The following is a 23,720-nucleotide window of genomic DNA, read 5'->3' as shown; positions in this document are numbered from 1 at the left end:
GTTAACAAGTATGATTCTGTATTCAAGTCAGTGGATTTCAAATAACAGGCTGCAAAAGAAGGACAAAGATGCCGTACTTGGAATACATATTCCAAAGCGGCACAAACTTCAATAACAAACCCTAAATAAATGTAGTGAAGCTAGAAGGCACTCAGAGTGCGTATCTCCAACAAGGCCACACAATCATCTTAATTGGCCATTTTAATAAATTGAAATGTTTAGAATTTCATAGTCTGTATGTCGATGCAGATCTCCATCAAAATGAGATGATGAAACTGAGAGTGGCTAATGGTGAGAGCAGCATTACAGTACAAGTATGCATAGTGGAAAAAGTAAATTCACTGAGTCTAAGTCTGTATTCATTTGTGTTGCTCAAGTGCTACCTATCTGCACTTTGTGGTTTAGTAGTAATGAGCCAAATGATAAAGAGCTTTTTAAATGGCCACATGGTGTTGCTGTTCACACAAACATTTTTTTTTCTTTTTTTTACTTTATTCATTACTTTGGTTTGGTAGCACTGGTTTCATTACTTTCATCAAGCATTTGTCTCGGAGGCGTCTTATTACATTTGGGAAGCAACTTGGGGTTTGCTGTCTTGCTTAGAGACACTTTAAGATGATATGTTTTGAAAGATCTTTTGGACATTTTAGTCCTGTGCAGCAAAGGGCCACAGGCCGGAGTCAAACCTGAACCCGCTGCGTTGAGGCGTAAACCTCTTTATATCGGCGCCCACTCTACCAACTGAGCCATCTGGGAGCCCAACTTTTTACTCAAGTTTTTCTAAACTCTATGTAGGTGAAGATATATTGCTAATTAACAGATAACATACATACATAAGTAATAGTAATAATAATAATAATAAAATATGATAGGGGTCTTTGCACCTTGAAGAGGTACTCCAGGATATATAGTATTGCAATTCCATGAAATTGAGGAAACTTAAAAGAAACTGTTTTTAATTAAAGAATAGTCCAAATTGTTTAAAAAAAATATTACTATAAGATATTCTGATTCTATATGTCTAGCACCACAAACTCTGGGTCCTACATTTCTCAAATTCTACACCTCCACATCATAACACTGGCTGTTGTAAGTTTCAAGTCTGAAATATCAGATTATATAGCGTTCTTTATAATATGATCTCAAAGTGGTTTTCCTATTTAAACATGGTATGCAGTTTAGTTACTGTGTCGTGATTAATGATGCATGTGTGTGTTCATACTTTAAATGAGTGCCTTAAAGGATCAAAATTAGCAAATGGGGTACAACATGTAGAAGTTGTTCACAGCCACTGATCTGAGAGCTCTCAACACTAGATCCCGTCAACCAGAATTGCATTGATTGTTTTTCCTGAATGACCTCTTTATTCTATCCATACTTTACATCGCAATGCATTAACAGCATACAAACAAAATATCCTGTGGTTTACACAACAGTTAAAACTTAATTTATTGTGTTAATTTATTAAAGGCTATGAGTAAACTAAATTAGAAATATGTACAGGGTAGTAAATGTAATAAAGTAGCTGTGTGAGATATGAGAAATGAAATGGAATTGGATTTTTTAATCAAAGGTCTGTGAAATTATGCTCTCACTTAACTTGTGTTGTGAGTCATCAGACATGTTTTATATTCTTGGTCTATTTACTTTTGAACAAGGTTAGATTTCACTTAGTAATGAAACACACCGCCCACCCTGACAATTAATGGCTGGGGATGCAATGGGTGGAAACCAGTAAAAGTTTATGGACTTGTACATGTTGCAGAGGCTGATTAGTGGCCCTCTTTGGAAACAAGGACCCATATAGTTTAACGAGCTCATTATAACACAGGCGGCAGGTATTAGCTTGTGTCATATCTTGTCTTTCTATACAGATGGGTCTTAGAAGATAGAGCCACTTTAGTCAGGCAGGTCACACTCACACAAGACAAGATTTAGACTGAAATTGTATCTGTGCAATGTGTTATAGTTTAATAGGCTCACAGTTGCCAGTTACAAGTTTGAAAACATACAAAATACACTCATTTGCTTTCTTGTAACCAACAGCCTACCTTTGTCAAAAGGTAACACAATCTGCTTACCAGCACATCTAAAGCTCATTTCCCGGAGTCTTGTCATCACAATGAGTTTTCCCAGCCAAGAAATAGTCTGGCACATAACACCCTTAAAACCACAATGGTATTTAAAGAGCTACTGAGGTGTTGGTAGGTGGATTTTGTTACCTTTTAGAAAGAGCCAGTCTTGCTGTTTCCCTCTGTTTACGGTCTTACGTGTGTAGCTAAGCTACTGGTTGTAACTAATTTGCAATGTTCATGCTTATACTTGTTTTGTCCATATATGTGCTTTATTCAGAGTCAGAAATATGTTTTCTGATGCAGATACAAATGACTTGGTAGATAATTTGTTTCTTGGTTTCTTGATCATGAGGGAGCTTTGACCTCACAAAACCCTTAATAAATGGAAATAATGGATACTATTTCCTAAGGTACAATATGTTTGCAGAATGTTTTACAGTTTTCTCGGAGGGTATCATGGTTTATTGCCTCTGACTTGAGATGCCATACAGCTTGGGCTAAATATGGCCTTTGCAAGTCATTGCCATGCATCGAGGGATGCTAGTTTTTCATCCTGTTCCTCTCTTCTGTCTTTCTTATCCTCTCTCTCATTAATCTTTTTTTCCTCTTTTTTCTTTCACAAACACACACACAGAGACATTCTTTCCGTCTTTCATGTAACTGACTGGATGTGTCTTTTCTGACTCTGACCCTACTGTAAATCCAACCGCCCATTTAGAGCCCAAGCTGCCCATGAATCGCATAAATACCCATCTGTATTTATTTATGCATTCGTTTAGACTTTAATTAGCCAACTGGAGAGCACTGCCGAACCCTCAACCTCCAGGCAGCAAGGCAAAAAACTTGAACAACTATCTAGAATTCCCTACGGATGCTGACATGCTAAATTGCAAAGCTTATGGGTGCCTAATTGTGGAGTCTTTTTCAAGATGTAAAACCCAGAATGCAATTGATGAAAGACTTTGAATATTACTTATGACAAGGGTGAATATGCAGCTTGATCGAGGTCTGCAGAGGTTACAGAGTCGTTTTGGTCGTCCACTCTCCAGTCGCCCAATCTTCCCATAAACACGTTGGTTGCTTTGATAGCTCCTGTGTTTGTGAGTTTGTGAAATTGTTTTTCTGATGGCAGACAGGATGATGCCTACACTCAAATCACAGCGCATCCCCAATAAAACAGACAGACTTTGATTGATGGCCCTTTTGGTTTGTGGGTTTGCTCAGATGGGCCTCCATCTGTCTCAGGATCCTTGTTGCCCGCACAGTGATCCTCAAAGGATGGTGATACAACAATTATCATTTGTTAATGTCACATGTTTTTGTAAACTTTTTTCTAGTTTCACACTCTTTTTTTTAAAATAATCTTTGGATAAAAAAAATACACTTCTGTTATTATCTCTCATGGTTGGCTAAGGTCATTGGCATCAATTCTTTCACTTAGTTTTTTTCTCCCATTTTCCTTAGAAACACTGATCATAGTCCACGACTTGCAGCCGCTCTTGAGCTCATTTTATCGTAGCACATTAATACCATTACTAAGCTTAGTGCATTTGTATAGTTTGCCTTTACAAAGACAGCTCCACAGAGCCATAGCTTTACTTCTTGAACCAGGACGGACAACATCACTGTGCCACAGCAGTTCACGTTATCAGATAAATAGCCATGGATCTCTCAGGATTCGGTTAAAGGCTCTTCTGGCCTTTCCCACGATCCTTCAGAAGTACGCTGAGATATCACCCCTTTACAGGAAAAGCATTTCTTTTATGTGTTAACTGCTGGATGTCATTTACTGTAAGGTCAGACACAGGTCACTTTGTCATTCTAAAAAATAATGTTTCCAAATGCAAAGCCAAAATTCCCCCTTGAAGACATAAAGACAGATTGGTTCTAAGCTTTGTTAATAACTGATCGTGTTCCAGGCAAAATATAAGCTGTAGGTCAGAATATTAGCCTCCCGATCTGATAAAGATCACCAGTTGGCTCTTTTGAACATATTTGTAGATACTGTAGCTCCTACATAAGAGGCCTTGCCAAAGCCACTGCTTTTGTTATTGATGTAGAAGCCATCACTCCAAAACATTAAAGAGTCCACTAATATGCTTTTTGGGATTTGTCCCATCTTTTTAGTGTTATATAGTATAGTTTTAGTGTATGTAATAGATGTACAAAAAAACAAATGCTACTGGAAATGGAGCTTTCTCTCCCACCGACAGCACTTTTCTCAACTGCCTAAAAGCGCTTTGCCCACATTCCTCAATCAGTGATGTCACTGATTAAGAATGCCAGCCCAATTTTCCATGTGTGCTGCCCATTGGTGCGGCCTCAGCAAGCACAGCCCAAGGAGTATTATACGGGCTCTTTAAAATATCCACTGCTATTATGGTGATTCACTACTTTTGTTCACGTTCACCAACTGTGGGCTAAAATTCTGGATAAGTCTTCCTCTCTCACAGAACAGCTTTAACGATTAGATGATCAAACAACCATATTTACATTTCTTTCACAAATCCAATAAAAGTGACTACCAGAGTGACATCACAACTGTCGTTGTCTGTTAGCTCATTACATCATTGCATGTTACTAACACAGGTGTCAGTGCTTGCTGTGAACTGCCACCTAGACACTGACTGTGTGGCTGAATCTGGACTGGTTACCCAATCTGGCCAACAACACACATCACTGAAAGTTATGTTATTGTTGTTGTATTTTTTAAACATACAGTATTTTTTAAATCTGATCAGCATCCCTCCTTGCATGTTATTGGCGCTCTTACCCCTTCTTTCCACCATGTGTCTCAATGCTGCATTCCAGAGGCGCTACAACACACGCATAAAATCCAGCAATGCCAGTCCAAACCAATGAGACAAAACAAGGCAATGTATTATCTTCACAGGAATGACTCTTTGTACTTCTGTTTTAACTTCCGACTTTCAGGCTTTGTGTAGCTGAATATATTTTGTATCATGTTTAATATGAATGAATGTGGATAATTTTAGTGAGCGTGTGATTCTTGCTACAGCTGCATTTCTAGTTGAAACAGAGCAAACATTTTATTTATGTGATTTACTGCTTTGTCCTGACGGCGCTTGCTCTCTTTAGTCACTCTCTATCTCGCACCACATTACTATGTTTGCAAGCGCTCGTTGAACCTCAATCAAAACTCAAAAAAATTGAAATTAAACATAGAAATTAAATGTATTAGTTATGAAGAGAGGATCATGCCATTTTGGCCATATGTGGGTGCTCACCTATCCGGTGGTTTTTGGGGTGATGACAGTCGGCATATTATAGACAGCTGTGTTTTTAAAGCCAGTAAAGAAAGCAGGGCCTGCATCATGTTCTAAAGCAGCTCTATCAGCTATGAATGATGTATGTGTATAGAGGCTTATTGAATAAACTCAAGCTCAAAGTGGATTTCACTGCACTGCAGACAGTAAAACTGTTGCTATGGGTGTGAGGGACAAGGATAGGGAATCAGTTTCTTTGTTGCAATGTTCTTTGTTCATCCTGCGTTTTTTGCATTTCTAAACTTACTCAAACCAACCTTTAAACCCTAACTTCTGCAGGTCCCTCTGTTAACATAAGGCATGGGCAGGCAGAAAGAGAAACCTATCTTAACTTTTGCCCTTTTCGGCAGGTCATTCAGGCACAATGTGTGGGTGAGGCTGTCAGGAACTGTTACCTTTTGCAGAGATTATGCCAATGAAAGTTTGATTGGGAAGTTTAGATAACATACTGTTTTTTTTCAGTGCTTTCCCACTGTCACCTATGCTGAGCTGGAGAGAGATGCTTGCATGTGTGCATATGTTTGTGCCTCTGACATGCCACAAACTCATTTTCCTTACCAATTTCTTCCTTTTTTTTACTTGGCTTGCATGACTTAAGGACAACTCCTTCTTATAATTAAATACTGTTTGCAAATTAAGCAATGAAAGGCCAAAAGCCAGATGCTTTGTGGTAACAGGGTGAACTACAACATAACATTCTGTAAGTGTACAGTAGCTTGGAGTGTGTTTTTATCCTTATGATGGCAACTTTATAATACAGCCGGTCTGAACAACAATACACAGCATAGGTCAACCATACTAGCTCTGCCCTGATATACTGTACATGTATAGTATATACAGATATGGATGAAGAAATTACGTCTCATTCATAGTGAAATACATAAACATGAAGCAATTTTATGACTTCTCCTATAAATGGTAAGAACAAAATAAAACAGGCATTAAATGAAGTCCTTGCCTTTCAACTGTAATGAGAAAATATAAAAAGTATGGTGATTTTGTTTGGGGTCCTGTAAACATGTGCATTTTAGAAGGGCCTTGAACAGACCCTTGGTGTTGTGGGAAACGTCAAACTGTCAAGATAGCTTGGATGATGAATCATTCCTTTGTGACCAATGCCACCCATTTTACTCAAACAATGGTCCAGTGTTGGAGAAAGACTTGGATGTTGACTGCATAATGGCAAGTGATGTATTATATGTTGGGAAGCAAGAGGGAACTGGCTGATTTCACCCATTCTCTGAGACGTTAACGATGAGGTCAAGTTCATGAGAACACACCCCAATTGGTAGCTTTTCGAATAAGGCCTTGGGCAACAGACTGCAATTGACCCAGGAGGTCAGTAATTCCTTCTATAAAGAATGGATGCATTTAGTCACACTGTCCCAAACTATTGCTGGTTTTGTTCTCAAGTCAAGCATGATACTGACTGTATCAGGGTGTGTGTGTATAACACACTGATACAGTGTGTGAACCTTTCCATTAAAACCTGCAGAATGCATTTATTTCTCCTCATAATAAACAATTGGATTACTTTTTCCCTTACAATCTTAATCTGTTGAATAGTTTTGTGTTTGAGGGTTATATATCTTTAAATTTAAGTTGATGTAAACCATTTGTCATTATATATTATCCACAACACTGGTGATCTAATCAATTTTAGACTGACCGTTTTAATATACTAAAAAGAAATTTGCAATAAATTGAAAACAACCTGTAAAACATAGTTTTCAAATGATCTACTGAATTGTACTAGTTTCACACGTAATCATAATACCAAGCATATTGTTTATAATTTGTATACACCATGAATTATACCGTATTCTACAAAAAGGCATTGCATCACAAAAGCCCTCTCCAACACCAAAAGTCAGAACAATACGTTTTTCCACAGCACGGCTGGAGATCTTATCCATTTAAACCTTGCTTAAAAATATTTTGCAAAACTGAGCTGGTACCACACCCAGGCCGGATCCATGAGCAGCTTTATCCAGACTTTTTCATCCTTTTTCCATGGCCGACGTTTTTTCATTACAGCAAGAGGACAGGATATTAGTCTTCCTCAAGGGCCGGGGAGCGAACTGTTAGTCACAGAGCTGAGAAGTGTTGGCTATAAGGAGATGATATGGTGCAAGAGAGCCACGTAGCTTAGGGTGGGGTTGGAGGTGTTGGGTGAGCAACACTGAGCTGTAGTCGGATCTGAAAATTAGGCACAGCATGCTCCACTGTTAAAGGATTTAAAACGAAAGATGTGATGAAAGAATGTTACTTATATATCAGTGGATCAACCATTTTTATAACCAATGATGTGACATTGGTTCAGCATAACTGTGCAAAATGAAGCTTATCGAGATGTTTTTGGCTAATATGACAAATTAAACATTCATTCCCTACACAACACCAAGTTGTCAAACTGGACCACGTGTCTGACAAAGTACTGTTTTTGATCATGTTAAAAAAGGAATTACCTCAGACATAAAACATTTGATTCTGCAGTACACATTTAACATTTAAAATGAGGAATAGGAAAAATTTACCACAGTAATGATTATGTATTTATACTGTGCTTCCAAGTTATTTTTTGCATAACAGTTATTGAATTGTAATAAATTCATATAGATTATTCACATGATGGCACTGAACAGTTTCATATTATCTTTTTAATTAAGGCCATAACAATGATACCCTTTTTCTTATCAACCATATTAGTGATACTGTTTTTATTAAGACTATGCAACTTCCTCAGCATTACTATGTCTAACAAGACTTACATATAACTGTTGCTATAAACCAGCATACCAAACAATAGACAAGCTGCCAGACAGTAGGAGTAATGGTGAATTTTAGGGACCTTTTCACTTTACGCTATTGACTTGTGACATAAATGACCTAGTTTTACTGAAGTGTTATAGGAAATCAGGCATGGGTTAGACCTCCTGAAATCTTTTATCTAACATTAAAAAAAATCAGTAAAATGGGATTCTTCTTTCCCCAAATGAATTCAGTTTTTTACCGGTGAGAGCAGTGTGCTTATGTGTATGCTTTCAATGCGGTAAGGCTCCCTGTTTACCTTCTTGTCCAATTGCATGTGGGATTTTTTGTGCGTGTTCTCTGTGGGGGCTGGTGGACAACCTAAAAACCGAAAGCCGCCAGGGTGACCTAAATCAGGAGAGGTGATAACTCAGACAGATAGCTGGAGATTACCCAGGGATCAAGAGGCTCAGTGGCCTCGCAAACAACAATGACTGGAGAGCATATCCTTTCTCACCACCCCCTACAGACACCCTTATGGCTGGTATGGACCAAAACATGTATGCCAGTATTCTTCATAAAAGACCTTTAGCACATGGCCCCCTAGCTGTTGTTCAATGGACAAATAAGCGCCATGATAGTGCTTAAGTGTCAAAAGACTGTAAGCTCATTTTTTGACGATAAGATGCTTCTGTTGTTGTTTTTGTTATGTCCAGATACTGTACGTATGTGTCCTTTTAATATGGTACACTGTAGAATTATAGGATTTGTAGCATAGCAACAGGGTCTGAAAGAAAGATTGTCTTTTTTCAAATAACATTTAATGATCACAGCTATTGAATCACAGCTCAGTGTTATAAAATGGCTTTTTGTGATTTGATTTTGAGTCATGTGTGTCCACAAGGCCAAGAGCCTGTATGCGTATGGTTGTGTGACTGCAGGGGTGCATGTGTTTCAATGAGATGGCCGAACCATTAATTCATGGTTGATTGATGAGTCTCTTACACTGTGGCCAACAACAAACCCGTCTTCTCTCAGTATATCTGCAAGTGTGGGATGTGTTGGTGCGTGGGCTTGTGAAAGAGGGACAAGAGAGGTTGCTCACTGATTACTTTGTGCTTGGCTTCATCCAAGGAAATAAGACCATTTGTTCAGGATATTTAGATATGATTTTTTCTATCCTCAGTGCCCTCACCGTTTACTGAAAAATGCTTCTTTTTAATGGGATCAAAGCAGAGGGAAAACATAAATGCCTATTAAAACACAAGAAAAACAATGGAAGAGAGAGGAACTCGATGTGTATCTTTATAAAAACAGTATCAATGTATCAACCACAGCATCTCTTGCTCTTTAAAAATCTCAAAATCACCTATTTGTAAATCAATCACTTTAACAGCATGTATACAGTGCACAGTGGATGTCTTTAGTTCCATTCTTAGATAAATTTGAGAATGGAGCAAAGGGACGTCTGGTGTGGGTCCATGCTTGAATATACAGTAAATTGGTAGAGTGTGGGGGGGGGGGGGGGGGGGGGGGGGGGGGGGGGGTTAGATTGCTCTAGGCGATTTTTGTTCCCAAGACCATCTGGTCGTATTGGATTTTGGCATCGTTCACTCTCTGTCCTCCAAACCTTTAACTCGCTTTCCATCTCTATTGTTCCTTCCATCTCATGTCAAGGTTACAATAACAGTTTCATTATTTACAAGCAAAATGTACTGTTTTTTATTTACACGTTTATTAAATCAAGAAAGAATTGTGCTTCTAAATGTCTCAGTAAAATGATCCAAAATGAAAGGAAATGAAAATGGCCGCAAAGGGATTTTCAATCAGTTTTAGTTTTGGTTGTGATTTTTCAATTTTACTTTGAAATGTAAGATTTTAATGTCAAGCCACATGTAGTATTGTTCCCTTGGTGTTTTCTTTTTATTAAAACTACATACGAGTTACGTATGTTGGTACGATTCTATGAATTAGAGATGGAGGAGAACTGGAGCAACTTGTGTCTGGCAGAGCTTGACAGAGCTGTGAGTGTGGAAGTATCAAGACGACAAAATAAAAAATAATAATAAAAAAGACACAATAGACTCTGAGACATGAATTCAGTCTCCTCCCTTTATACATGAATAGGAGCTATCCTTGTGACAGAGAGGCTTGGATTTAAAAAGATCGCAGCTTATTTAGTGTTTGGTGTATACTTTAAGCTTAAGAGAGTTGAATAAATAATTATTTTGTAAGGCTTTTTTATATTAAAGTATATACAGGATATTGATTTGTAATTGTTCAGGTACAATTGTGTTATTTTCATATGAGGGTGTTGTTTTTAAGCCTCAATTGTTTGACATATGCGTTGGAGAAAATTATATATATTTTAAAATCAAAAAATGTGGAGTTGAATAAGGTTACCAGGTAATGAGCCGTAGGTCTTGGAAAAATTGTTAGGGTTTCGGTTGGACCCGGACACAGAACAACCACAGGAGATGATAAAATTGCAACAAAAGGTTTTAATACTGAAAACAGTCAGCATCCAGGAACAAACAGTCTTAGCACAGGAGGAGGTGATGGAGTAGGTGGTAGTCTAAATGGAGGGAGTCTGGTGAAGCAGCACAGGAGTTGCGACGGGACACAATATCTGAGACAGAAACAGGATTAGTCAAATATCAAAGTTTACAAGCAAAGTTCACTAAGTAACTGGCCTAGTTACCACGGAGGTGTAAGTAACGAACTGGCGCTGAAGAGGTGGTCAGCCCGGGTTTAGATACAGAGGTGGTGGTTAATGATGATGTGACTCAGCTGTGCAGATTGACGGAGCAGGGATGAGTGGCCACGCCTCTTGACCTAGTTCCTCGTAAGGCACGCCCCCTCCAAGGAAGACCAACAACACAGACAGACACACAGGAAAAAAGGGAGAACAAAAAACACACAAGGCAGCAGACCCACAATAATAATGCCAGCACCTGTTTATATTCAGGATAAGAGAACTTTATTTTCCTCATTGGTTAGATTATTTCCAATATGTAAGTTGTACACTGTGTATATACACTATATATTGGTCACAAAGTTAACCCTTGTGTTGTTTTACTTACTTGAAAATCAACACTTTTGTTGATGCTTTTTTTCTTTTGTTTTTAACTTTTTCTTAAGTTTTTGTCCCTTTTTTCAACACTTTTGATGCTTTTTTTTCAATGTTTGTCACTTTCTTTTACGTTTTCAACCCCACCTAACACTAACACTTTTTAACTTGAGCGTTACAGTTATTTTTGGAATTTATGGTTAATAAACTTTTTAAAATTATACCTAACGTTTGAGATAGCAGAAATTAGGAATTATTTTAACTAAAAATAAAGGAAAGTATTTTGATGGATAATCACAGACTGGAATATGTCCATTTTTTAATTCAAAACCACTTCAATTTTTTTTCACATGCTCTAACATTGAATAAGACGCCCCAAAATTGATGCAAGTAGAGATTTGTACTTGCTAAAGAGCATTTTGAGGAATCAGTCATGTTATTTTGTATAATTACAAAATGGGTCATTAAAATATAGGAAAAAGGGTCAGTTTGACTTGTGGACAACATGAGGGTTAAGAAATTTGAATATGCATATTTTCAACCATTGGGAGTAGCTGTAACATTTACAGCATAACCTGCTTTAAAGCATAACTCTCGCCAAAATGCAAACTGGGGTCTTTTGTGAATGTACCCAACTCAAACTTTCGTTTAAAAGCACAATTAGGATGAAAGTGCCACTTTTAAGATTCATCGTATTTTTGTTTTGGGCCTTTATGAATGGGAGTGCTAGGGGCACTTCTATGATAACATGTTGGTTTTCCGTTTGCTGCCATCTCACCAGTCAAAAAGAGTGTGTGTACACAAACAACGGTCTCAATGCTTGAATTCATGTATAGGGCTTCTCGTGATACTTTAAGTAAAGCTTAAGTGTTGTCAGTGTTTGTAGGGTTTTAAAAATAGGGATTTGATGCTATCATAGAAGTGCCCCTAGCATTCCCATTCAAAAGGCCATTGGACCAAAAATGAAAATACGGTCAATCCTAAAAGTGGCGCTTCTGTTCTAATTATGCTTTCAAACGAAAGTTTGACTTGGGTACATTCACAAAAAGACCCTAGGTTGGATTTTGGCAAGAGTTACACTTTAAGCGGTAACTACATTAGGTAAAAGGTTTTCTTATTCATTTCATCTGTAGATTCAGAAATTAAGTTGGGAATTCACCTGAGGTGTGGTGTGATCCTACCATCATTTACCCCAAAACATCAAAAGATTAAAGAGGAACAAATGGCAGCTTTCAAAAGTTAGCTTTCAAAAACACATGTGGACACACATGCAAGGCAAACGCAAAGCACAGACTGGACCAAATACTTTATCATCAAACAGTCTCCCATTGTCATTACAGACCCATGGGTTTCATTAGTGCCAGCTTTAAAACAACAACTCTCATTCCCACTCCCACACTCTAGTCTCAAATGCTTTCAATAGAGGAGGAAACAACACTAGCCTGAAGGGTACGTGCATATGAATTCCACAAAGAAACAGTGTATTCTCTGCTCTCATTTGACTGCCTCAGAAGAAACACAGTGCAACATGATCATCTCCCATGTTAATTTACCTCTTTTTCTATTCTAACAAAAAGTTACATCGACCAGTTATATGGTTACATGTGTGCTTATCACAAGTAAGATTAGACATTTGCAATACATGCCAACTCCCTACCCATTCATTCATTTTATGTTTAACATTTAGAGACTCACTTAAATTAAAGACTTTAGGTGCTGCACTGAGCAGGTGATCACACCTGACACCTTTATGGTAATGAGCTGCCATTTGTAGTTGTTTTCACTGGATCTGAGGGGCTTTGTATGCTGCTTATGTACCCATAGCACCTCACTTTTATCCACCTAGCACACCTTACATGTTTTTTAGAAATGCCCTGAGCACCCCAAGTTAAAAAGTGCTCAACTGTGTGCAGAAAAAATAGTGTACATCACCACAGTTTTTTCTCTGCCGTCTAATCAAATGACAACAGAGGAGAGGCTTTCTTCTGCTTTTTCTTCCACATCAGAGGTGTTTTGTAAAGAGGGAGAGTGACAAAAATATGTTATTGGTCATTTTAGCCCACTGTTTCAGCATAAAAGAAAATCACAATAATTGGCATCAGATTTGTATCGTCGTGACTCAAATGTTACATGTATGTTTTTTTCCCTCCTGCAATTATTCTTACATTAACTGATATAATAGCAATGTAGTGGACAGCAGCTGACTCTGTGGTTACCTAGCAACAGTATAATCACGTTTCCAGGACCCCTGCCTGTGCAGGTTTCTCAAAGTAAAGGCAGAGCACTTAATGTTTTACAACAGAGCCTGTAAATCACATCCAGAGATTGTGTTTAACACTGACAGTATACTGTATATGTAACCCTCATTGGTTGGTTTCTGGTAATAATGTTGCAGGTTACTTATTTATGACCAAATGTTGGCCAGAGAGGACCTTTTTGAAAAGTGATAAATTAGGTGTATGGAGTGAGGAAATTCACCAAACTAATGTGTCACAATACGTTGAGAATTCTTTAATACGCGCATTTCATTTTTGTATGAGTATAAACTGTATCTGATTATACTTTAGACTTTGTGCTGTATGTTGGAAGTGTTCAGCAAGCCTTCAGGGATAGTGTATCTGGAGCGATCAGATGTTTTACCATTGGACAAGGGAGGATGAGCTGGATACAGGAATCCCAGCACAGGAGGCTGACTTATTCAGTATTCCGCCAATGTTTGATCCTGACCTTACTGTTGCATGTCCTTGGTGCATGCAGAGCGCAGCAAATGCCTTTTTGGGGGATTGCATGCTCTAGCCCATTTTAATGTGCCTTTTCATTCTCCGTACACTATCACTAAGCCCCGCAGCAGGGGCTCAGAGCTGCCATTTTGATTATTAGAATGATTGAATTAATGCTGCTAAAGTTGACATTTGATGGATTATGGTGGTCAGAATTATTAAACACATGAGGCAAATCTGTGTAAAAACATCCTGAACCCCTTAATTTGTCACACTACCAGGGAATAACTTTTAAAGTCTAACCTTGCTTATCTTGTGCAAAGTCCAACCTAATAAAAACAAGGTCTAACACATACAGACAACAAGCATTAGTCCAATCTTACGGCACTAGAAGAAAAAATTAGAGCCTTCTCTGTCAATGGTGCAATACTGCAGCAAAGCTGTCAATATGAAATCATTGTGGTTTTCCTAAAATAAGAAGTGACATAGCAGTTTATTGCAGCTAAATGTTATTTAAATATACATTTTCTACCGTCATCTTTTAATTAATTTTTTAGCATGTAAGCACTATGTCTTGAAATTAATTACACAGAGTGACTGGAATTGCTTTTTCTTCCAATTAGTTTTCCTTTACAGGAATGTAAACTGTAAGCTAGTACGGGTGTGCAAATCTATTCTCATTTGCTTTTGCAGTATTTTCATGACCATTACCTTTCCAAGACCTGCATGCTTGTTGTTTTCACGTACAGTAACGCTCAAAGCTGCAATATTTTTCATTTTAATCTCTTTAAATTCCCTTAAACATGGGTTTGTCCCCTGCCTTTGTATTAATCTCTTTAAATGGGATTGAACACTGTACATATACTGCATGTGTTTCTAATGCATTTTTAAAACTATAAATGTAACCCCTTTCTCTGCAGTCCTACGGTTCAGCTAGCAATTTATAACCTTAAAGTTTGCAAAGTAAATGAACAAAATTGAGGAAAAACAAAGAAGGAACAATTCTTTTTGAATCACACCCATTTTCCTCTTCAATTATACAATGTGAATTCTCATTTGTCACTAAAATACTTGCTGAGAAACTGGAGCCAATGGAAATTTGTAACCCATTAACTAAAAGCAATACCGCTGTCACAAAACATTAGCTTCAGTGATCTGATTGTAAATGTATTTTGTTCAAAAAGGTATTAGGTTGATTTTCAAAGGGATTGGGTTCATTTTCCAAAAATAATCATGAAAGCATGGTTGTGCATGGTGGACTCTACTAAAGCAGCTAAGAGGAAACATACTGGCAAGGCTGACATTGACTATAAATTGACTGTGTATTCCATATAATTTGGTCTTATACTACCATCTACTAAGTGACCAAAACAGATGTGAATTCATCCGATGAATTGATTGATTCTGTATGCATTTTTACCATCAAGAAGAGAAAATAAGTTCTCATTGATAGAGGTTTACCCAATCAGCTCTTTTTGTTTTTTATCAGCCTGTTTTCATATTGATATTTAATCAAATATCAAACCATCACCTCCAACATGTAAATAGTATGTGTGAATGAAAAGGCTTGGGAAAGCATGGATCAAAGCATTTATACTGTATATAGTTTGTTAAATAAATGTACTGTCAAACAGTTCACATTTATCATTTAAGTGATGAACACTGAACAATCTGGTTTTTTGTCACTAGCTAATATTGAAATTGCACATTCCTGGAAACAGGTTAAATCTCTATATTAGAGCTGCTTACACATTCACAGATTGCGGTTGTGGTCAGATTCAATTCAATTTTATTTACAGTATCAAATCATGACAAAAGTTATCTCAAGACACTTTACAGACAGAGTAGGTCTAGACCACACATAATTTACAAAGCCCCAACAATTCTAGTAATTCCCCAAGAGCAAGCAATTAGTGCAACAGTGGCGAGGAAAAACGCCCTTTTAGGTAGAAACCTCGAACAGACCCGGGCTCTTGGTAGGCGGTGTCTGACAGTGACGGTTGGGGGTGTGATGAAGAGTGGCAATAATAGTTACAATAAAGATATTGGAACAGTCACTACAAATGGTAGTCGTAGTAGTTAATGTCATAGCAGGGCACTGCAGGGCGTTACAGGGTGTTGCGAGGGATAGCAGAGCATAGGTAGCCGTAGCGGGATGCAGCAGGGTTCAACAGGATGCAGCATGATACAGCAGGGCTTTGCAGAGCGGAGCAGGGTGTGGCAGGGAGTGTAGCAGGACCACGGCGACAGCTGCAACCAAGATCTTGCCATCCTAATCCAAGGAAATATGCTGGGCAAAAAGAAAGTTAAGTCCTCCGGGGAGTAAACTCCCTAGAACTAGGTTAGTAACAAGCATTTCTGGGACAGGATGCGCACAAATGGAAATATTCCTAGAATATCTCATGGCTAGTAATTCAGGAGCTTTTTTCAGTGTCACTTTTTTATTTAAAGTAATTGCAATTGGAATTGTCTATATATGCTGGTGGCATTATGAATCCCTAAAGGCAAATGCTTCATTCTCTAATCACGTGAGAAAGTTGAAAAATTGAAAAAATAAGATTGTGTTGTCTGGTGACTTTCCCATGCAGAAACTCCAGTAAAGAATAAAAAAAAAAGAGAGTAAAGAGTCCATCATGTTTTTTTAATAATCTGTGTCCTCCTCGGCTACAAGCAATTGCCTGGAGGAGGGGTGGGGGTGCATGCATCTAAATGGGGTGGACAGAAACTATCAACTATAGCTTAAGTATGTATAGTATAAGTATGTACTTAGGTAATTTCCACCACTGTCTCAGTATATATTTGGTGACCTGGGAGAGGTCATCAGTGTCCAACAATGTTTACACAAATACATTTAAAGCTGTATCCAGCCTATTTCAGACTTCAGAAACTCATGCAAGTCATTAAAAAAAATCATGGATCCAGTGGCAGGTATTGTTGCAGTTTGTTTGACGGAAGTGTGAAGGAAGTAACAGCAATGATGGGATCAAGCCCTAACATCCATACAACTGTTAGATTGCACAGAACCAGGAGAGGTGTTATACTGTCTACTTGTATAGCCTTGTTGCGCTCTGTGGCATGGTTGGCAGAGTGGGATGTTAGTTTGACGTCATCTCATTGTCAGCACAGTCTCCCAATAAAAACGTGTCTTTCTGTTCTTCCTGTTTTCACAGTGTACTTTGATTGCTGTTGCAAGTTAGACTTAAATGCACCATTATCAGTTTAACTATGGTTCTCCAGGCTCTCTGGTCCATGCAGTGCAAACACACCATTGCACTTTGCCATAGCACGTCTAATCTCACAGCAATCTGTTACACTTTCAAATTGTCTAAAAAATATCTTTGGTCTCTAATTGAGTAAAAGTTCTTCACAGTTAAACAGAAGTATATTTAAATAAGCCTGTTCTGATGTCAGAAATTTAAGATTTTAACAAGCTTTTTTTCTCTCTCCATCTCTCTTTTGGCATTCTTTTTGGATCCATTGGTCTTCTGCTCTGCCTTTAATATGACAGGTAAGTCCATCGTTTGTATATTTCTTTCAATGCCTCCGAGCTAGATTTACTTCTATGAACTGCCACAGTGTGAATGTTTACCAAAATTGCATCTTAAAAACTTTCTCCACCAAGGATACATTTTTAACACAATGGTTTTCTAAACAGTGAACACATTCTCTTTGCTCAGATGACACTTGAGAATGGGGTAATTCCATTTATGCAGCCAATCTCATTGGCTACTGGAGAGATGCCAATCTACCCTCACAGATAGGGACGAAAAAGGGAGCAAGGAGACCGAGTAGAATAGCATTTATCCATCCTGACACTAATCAGATAAATGGGAAATGATAAATGCTGTCTATTTTTACTTAACTTAACCTGTGTTAAGGTTTTATTAAAAAAGAAACTCTGGCAGTCTTGCCGTGCAATACCTATGAAACGTCTAATTAAAGTGTTGTTTCTGGTTCAGTTTTATTTGAGGTGATCTGACTATGAATAATGAAACATCTTGCAGTTGTCCTGATGACTCATTTAGCATTCATTGTGAATAAGTTAATAAGATGTGATGTGTGTCTACTGGCTAAAGGCGTACACAGTCATCAACCAAGAGGACAAAAAGGCTTTGTTCCCAGTCTGCATTTTTTATTCATTTAAATTTTTGTATGTTTGTTTTATTTCTTTCAAAAGCTGCTTTTTCTCACATCTAGCACAGTATATCTAAATGTCCATTCAGGACTGCTTACCTTATAGTTGAAAAACGCCATGATGTCAACCGAATGGCAATGCAGCTAATATTTAAGCGAGGCTCCATAAGGTAAATCATACAAAACATATGTTGTATTTCTTTTGGTTATTTTTAGACGTTGGGTTATTACTTTTTACAGCCACCTGGGAAATGATTAGATTTGTCATATTTGTATGAATCTTGATCGTTACAAAAAACATTTACACAGAACATTGATCTAGATTAGAACGACAGGAAGCAAAATGTGTCTTGAATCTTATTAAATACTTTTTTCTTTAACATTATAATTTCACTGTCTAGCTTTGTAAATTCAAAGGCACACATATATTTAACATATACTACATAATGTAGTTTGATATTTGATTATCTTATTTAATGCTTGTGCTGGTCAATGCTGTTAATTCTTTTTAAATAATTCATTATTTTTGTACAGAACAGTTTACTATACGACTATAGTACTCATTCAGTTGCAGAGATGTGTACTTTATTGATCTACTTTCCTTGTGTGGAGGCATTAAATGAAGTAGGACTATTGACACATGAGGAATGAAATGGATTGGAAAAATACATCAAAACATGCAGGAACTGTCTGAAGAGTAAAAAAATAATTGTGCAATAATTTTAGCCTATATAGTCTTGGATACATTTTATATTTCGATTGCACCAGGTTCTGTAGAGGTATGAAAAACAATAATACATGGATAGAAAATCCTGACTCCTGTCCTGGATAAAGCTGTAGTTCAGCCACCATAATACTCTGAATATTAGGCGCTGACCCACATCTGCTCTTATTAGGGTTACATGGAGCCCGAGATGCAGGCCCAGCTGTTGCCGTGTATTATCTCACTGACTGACCCTGATACGTAATGTTAAATGCAAAACAACACACCATCACGGGCTAATCCAACCGAGCAATAGCAAGAACGTTAACTACAAAGTACACTCTAATGATAACACTAATGGCCACTATTCTTTTGTTACTCTCTCCCTCTCAGACTTACTGTAATGAATATTCACTAACCTTGCCCCCATTCTCTAACCAGTTTCACCTTCCTTAGCAGCCACCGGGGCTCTACCTACAGTACAATATGTAGGTAAGAATAATGACTCCTCAGTGATTATTATTATTTAGTGTTGCTTGAGTATAGTGCATGTAAATGAAGCAGTGGAGGTGTAGAGAACTACAAGTTCTGTTGTACCCGTTTCTGTTTTAGTAAAGTTATTTACAAGTTGGTTTAACTTTCATAAGGACAGGGTTTGCAATTAAACGATAAGCTTTCCTTAGTTAAACATCAAAATATATTATTTAGAAGGAGCTCTCTCTACAGTATATAATGTGAGTTAAATTCCCATTTGCTTTTAATTATTTTCCAGATTGTGTGGGTTATGCACCAGGATTTTGTCTATTATTTTTTTTTGTTAATTAAGGGATATTACACAAGATCAGAATCAGAATCACTTTATTCGCCAAATGCATCAGTAGACACACAGGAATTTGGCATGGCAATCAGGAACACAAAAGCTCAACAAACAAACAGAAGTGTATAGCTGTATGAAGCATTGAGGTGGCGTGAGGTCCTTATCACACTGTACCTTCTTTGCGAGGGAAGCAGCCTAAAAATTTCACTTGCTGGATGAAACTGATCAGCAACAATCTTAGCTACCCGCCTGACCATGGCCTCATACAGGTCACTGATTGACAGCTGCCTCTGTCCAGTCAGCCTCTCTGCTGTACGCACAATGCTCTGCAGTCTGTTCCTCGCCCGGGCCGATGCTGAGGCAAACCACACAGTAATGGATTTTGACAGAAGGCTTTCCACACTGGCTCTGTAAAACCTAGACAGAACATAGCTAAAGACATTCAGTTTGGTTAACTGAATGACTCTACCTCCTTAACAACAGAGCTCTTGGTGGTTGGGAGAGAGGAGGAGGCTCTGTGGAAGTCTATCACTTGCTACACACAAGCTCCAGACTGTTCTTGTCACACCACGCAACCAGATGAGACATTTCCTGCCTATAAGCAGACTTGTCATTGCCCTTAATGAGGCCGACCAAGGTGGTATCGTCTGCAAATTTAATCAACTTGATGGAACTGTTGTTGGAAGTGCAATCATTTGTGGATAGTAAGTAGAGAAATGGTGACAGCACGCACCCCTGCCGTGCTCCATTGTTGGTGGACTAGGGATCAGACATGTACCGGCCGAGGCCGCACATGCTGTTCTATGTTGCTGAGAAAATCCTTAATCCAGCAGCGGATAGAAGGTTCCACCCCCATCAGTGACAGCTTCCACCGCAGCCGCTTGGGTAAAAGGGTGTTAAAGGTGGCACTGAATTCCACAAACAGCATCCTTACATAGGCGCTAGGAGAGTTGAAGTGGTCCAGAGCATAGTGCAGGCCTAAGCTAACTGCATCATCCACTGAGCGGTTGGCCCTGTAAGAAAACTGCAGTGGATCAAGATGGGGAACTGTAATGGGTTTGAGATGGAACAGAACCAACCGCTAAAGACAGTTCATGACCGCTGATGTTAGGGCCACCAGTCTGTAGTCATTCACGCCCCAGGCACTCTTCTTCTTCGGTACTGGAATGATGGTTGTGGACTTAAAACAAACCAGAACCTTACATAAGACAATCGACTGATTACAATCAATTGATGGTGTGATTTAACGTCATTATTGACATGACTGTTAAATTTCTTGGCCAAAGTTGATTACCAACAAAATAAAGTATATAATTAATCTGAATTCATATTGTGAGGCAATTCCATCTCTAAATATTAAAAGCAACATAGACAATAGACAACTTCTAGCCAGTTTAAGTTAATGTTATCTTTGTAGAGATTGTGGGATTTTCCAAACTGAAAAAAAACTGCACCTATAAATACAAAACTGCTTTCCTAGCTCCATCTTGGTCATGTAGCAGGCTATTTTTTACCAAAACGCCATGTCACCAGCACAGCTGATGTGATCCACACATCATGACTAACAGTCAACTCAAGAGCCTTGTAAAAAATAAGTTGTTTATTCTGATAAATCCATTTATATAAATATGTAGGAGAGAGTTTTGGTGTGTTTCACTGTGGTCCCTACATTTATTTTCATTAACAAATGAAAATAGAGGAGTAATATTTATAGTGCGACGCTGTGTGCATAAATGGCTCTGAGTGTGCTATCATGCTGATTAGAGCACGTTCTAAATGTCTAGTTGACCAATCAGATCGCCTGGTCGGAGCTACTTGTCATATAATATCACATTTATAACAATGACAGCAGCAGTATTTTGGAAGGAGAAAGCGAAGGTAACGTAAAACAATACATAAAATGATGTATCACTGGCTTTTGATTGAAAGATAATGTTGATGATGATTTGAATATTTATCCCAATAACCTACCTGTAATAAAAGAGGCCCTGGAAAGCCACCCACTCATTGTCCTTAGTCATCAGTAGCTCCTCACAGCCTACTGCAGTACATGCTGCCACCCATGATTTAGCTCTCCATCCAGTTATGAGGGGTTGTTAAGTGTTTATTATGCAGCACAATCCAAGTCCCAATGAGATGGCAGAATGTTGCTCGATCGATACCCCTCACAGGAAGCCGGGTTAATTTATTTTTTAAGGATTTGTTTGCGTCTCTAAGGGCCCCCCTTCCCTGCAGGTTGTGATGCAAGCGATTTCCCAGAAATCTGCAGAGTGATGTTTTGTCAGTGATGCACACATACACCACTGCACAGGCGAAGGCATTATACATGCAGGCACTCTAGCATAAACACGCATACACCATTTTGGTTTACCGGATTCTATTGGTTTATTTTTTAAAGTTAAAACCAATTATGCTGTTTTCTTTATCAATTGCTGTTTTAACAATGCTAAACACTCTGAAAACAATATTTCTGAGGATGTGCTGAGGGATAGTGATGCTAAATTGTGTTTATTGGGATCTCGACTACAGTAGCAACTACCTGTGCCGTTTAATTCTGCAATGTCCCTTCATTGTTAGTGTTTGACCGTTAGATCTGACCCAAGCCTCATGTACGGAATGCCCTACTTTTTCATCTCAGCATTGCACTCAAGGCAATTTAGTCCTAGAGATCATATGATCAGGTTTGTGTGGCTTATTTACAACCCCACTTGCACACATGTAACTGCATATGCACAGATACACCACATGCTCAATTTTGCACACATAAGCAACAATCTAATAATTAAAGACATGATTAGCATGTGCATTGTACATATGCAGATAGAAGACTGCTGCAGCTCTGCAAACTACAGAACAACTATCAGACTTGCCTGCTCAACTACTCTTAAAAGAAGCCAAATTTCACCCTTTTAATGACTGAACAGTGATCTGGTTTGTGTAAGACAGTTGCAAATTGCCATGCCAACCACTTATCATGTTCCGAATCAATTCTTGATTTACATATAAATATGTCGTATCGTACTCATCCATCAATGTATGCTTGAAAATGTAAGGGAGAGATGATTACATTTGTTGCTAATATATCATTTTTGTTACCACTCATCTGTATTGATTTACTGAGATTTACACTCATCAATCAACACACTTATAATGACTGCTGTCTGAGAGCACATATCTCCACTCAGGGAATTATCACCCCATGCTTAGGTCAAGTAGAGATTTGATCTGTTGTCAGTTAGATGAATTGATGTTTTTCCCTACATGTACTGTGTTCTATGGGCACACAGAGAGAAAGAGATAGAGAGAGAATGAAAGAAAGAAAATGTAAAGGTGAATAGGTATAGAGATAACTCTAAAGTAGTTTAACGACAACCCACAGGACTCAAAGCCTTTCAAATATTCAGAGCCATTCTCCATCACCTTTTGTCCTGGTTTCTTGTTCAAGAAAGGAGTGCAATTAAATCAGTAGTAGTGCCAGTGCTGGCCTCTATGTCAGGAATCATGCACTATTTATACAATTGAAAATTCACAACCTCAAATTTACCTGGCAGTTGCATGTTTAAGGGGGTGAAGACTTTAGACGGGGTGTGAAAATGAGAGAATGAAACAAATCTGTCTCCATCATTATGCCCTGCTGTACATACCGCTGTCATTTGCAATCACATGAAACGACACGTTATGATTAACAGCTATGTTTAGTCTTACAGTGGGATGCCCTTGGTACCATAAATAGGAAATGGATCATAAATCCCGCATGACAACTTTAAGCCATTATTCCCCCCAAAATGTCTTCCCTTAAATTAACCACAAAGTTTAGTGTTTTTGTTACTTGACAGGTTATTAATTCAAATGTTCCCAAGGGATAATCAACCTGTTAATAGCCAAAATAAATGTGTATATTGCTCAAACGGCACTTTTATTTTTCATCCTACACGGGTCACTTCCTGAGACATTGGTTACTGATACAGGGTCGCTTTACTGTCACAGATAGCGTAGTTCAGTTTCAGATGGCTGTGTGGGTAAAACAAATGCCTTGAACACAATTGTAGGAAGAAACTAATATACTAATATACAGACATGTAAAAGTTTTAAAAACGGAATGAGGAATTCCACGTTGAATGTTTTGAAGATACCTTTTTAGCTTATTGTTAAAAATTAGAGTT

General features: G+C 38.1%; 1 protein-coding gene across 1 annotated transcript in view; it reads left to right on the top strand.

Annotated features, from left to right (window-relative positions):
• The window catches only part of ctnna2 (catenin (cadherin-associated protein), alpha 2), a 300,512-nt gene that overhangs the window by 156,065 nt on the left and 120,727 nt on the right, over positions 1–23,720 (top strand). The gene's annotated exons all lie outside the window — the stretch shown is intronic.

Source organism: Etheostoma cragini, chromosome 2 (assembly GCF_013103735.1).
Source record: "Etheostoma cragini isolate CJK2018 chromosome 2, CSU_Ecrag_1.0, whole genome shotgun sequence".
NCBI lineage: Eukaryota > Metazoa > Chordata > Actinopteri > Perciformes > Percidae > Etheostoma > Etheostoma cragini.
This window is presented reverse-complemented; position numbering and strand designations above follow the sequence as displayed.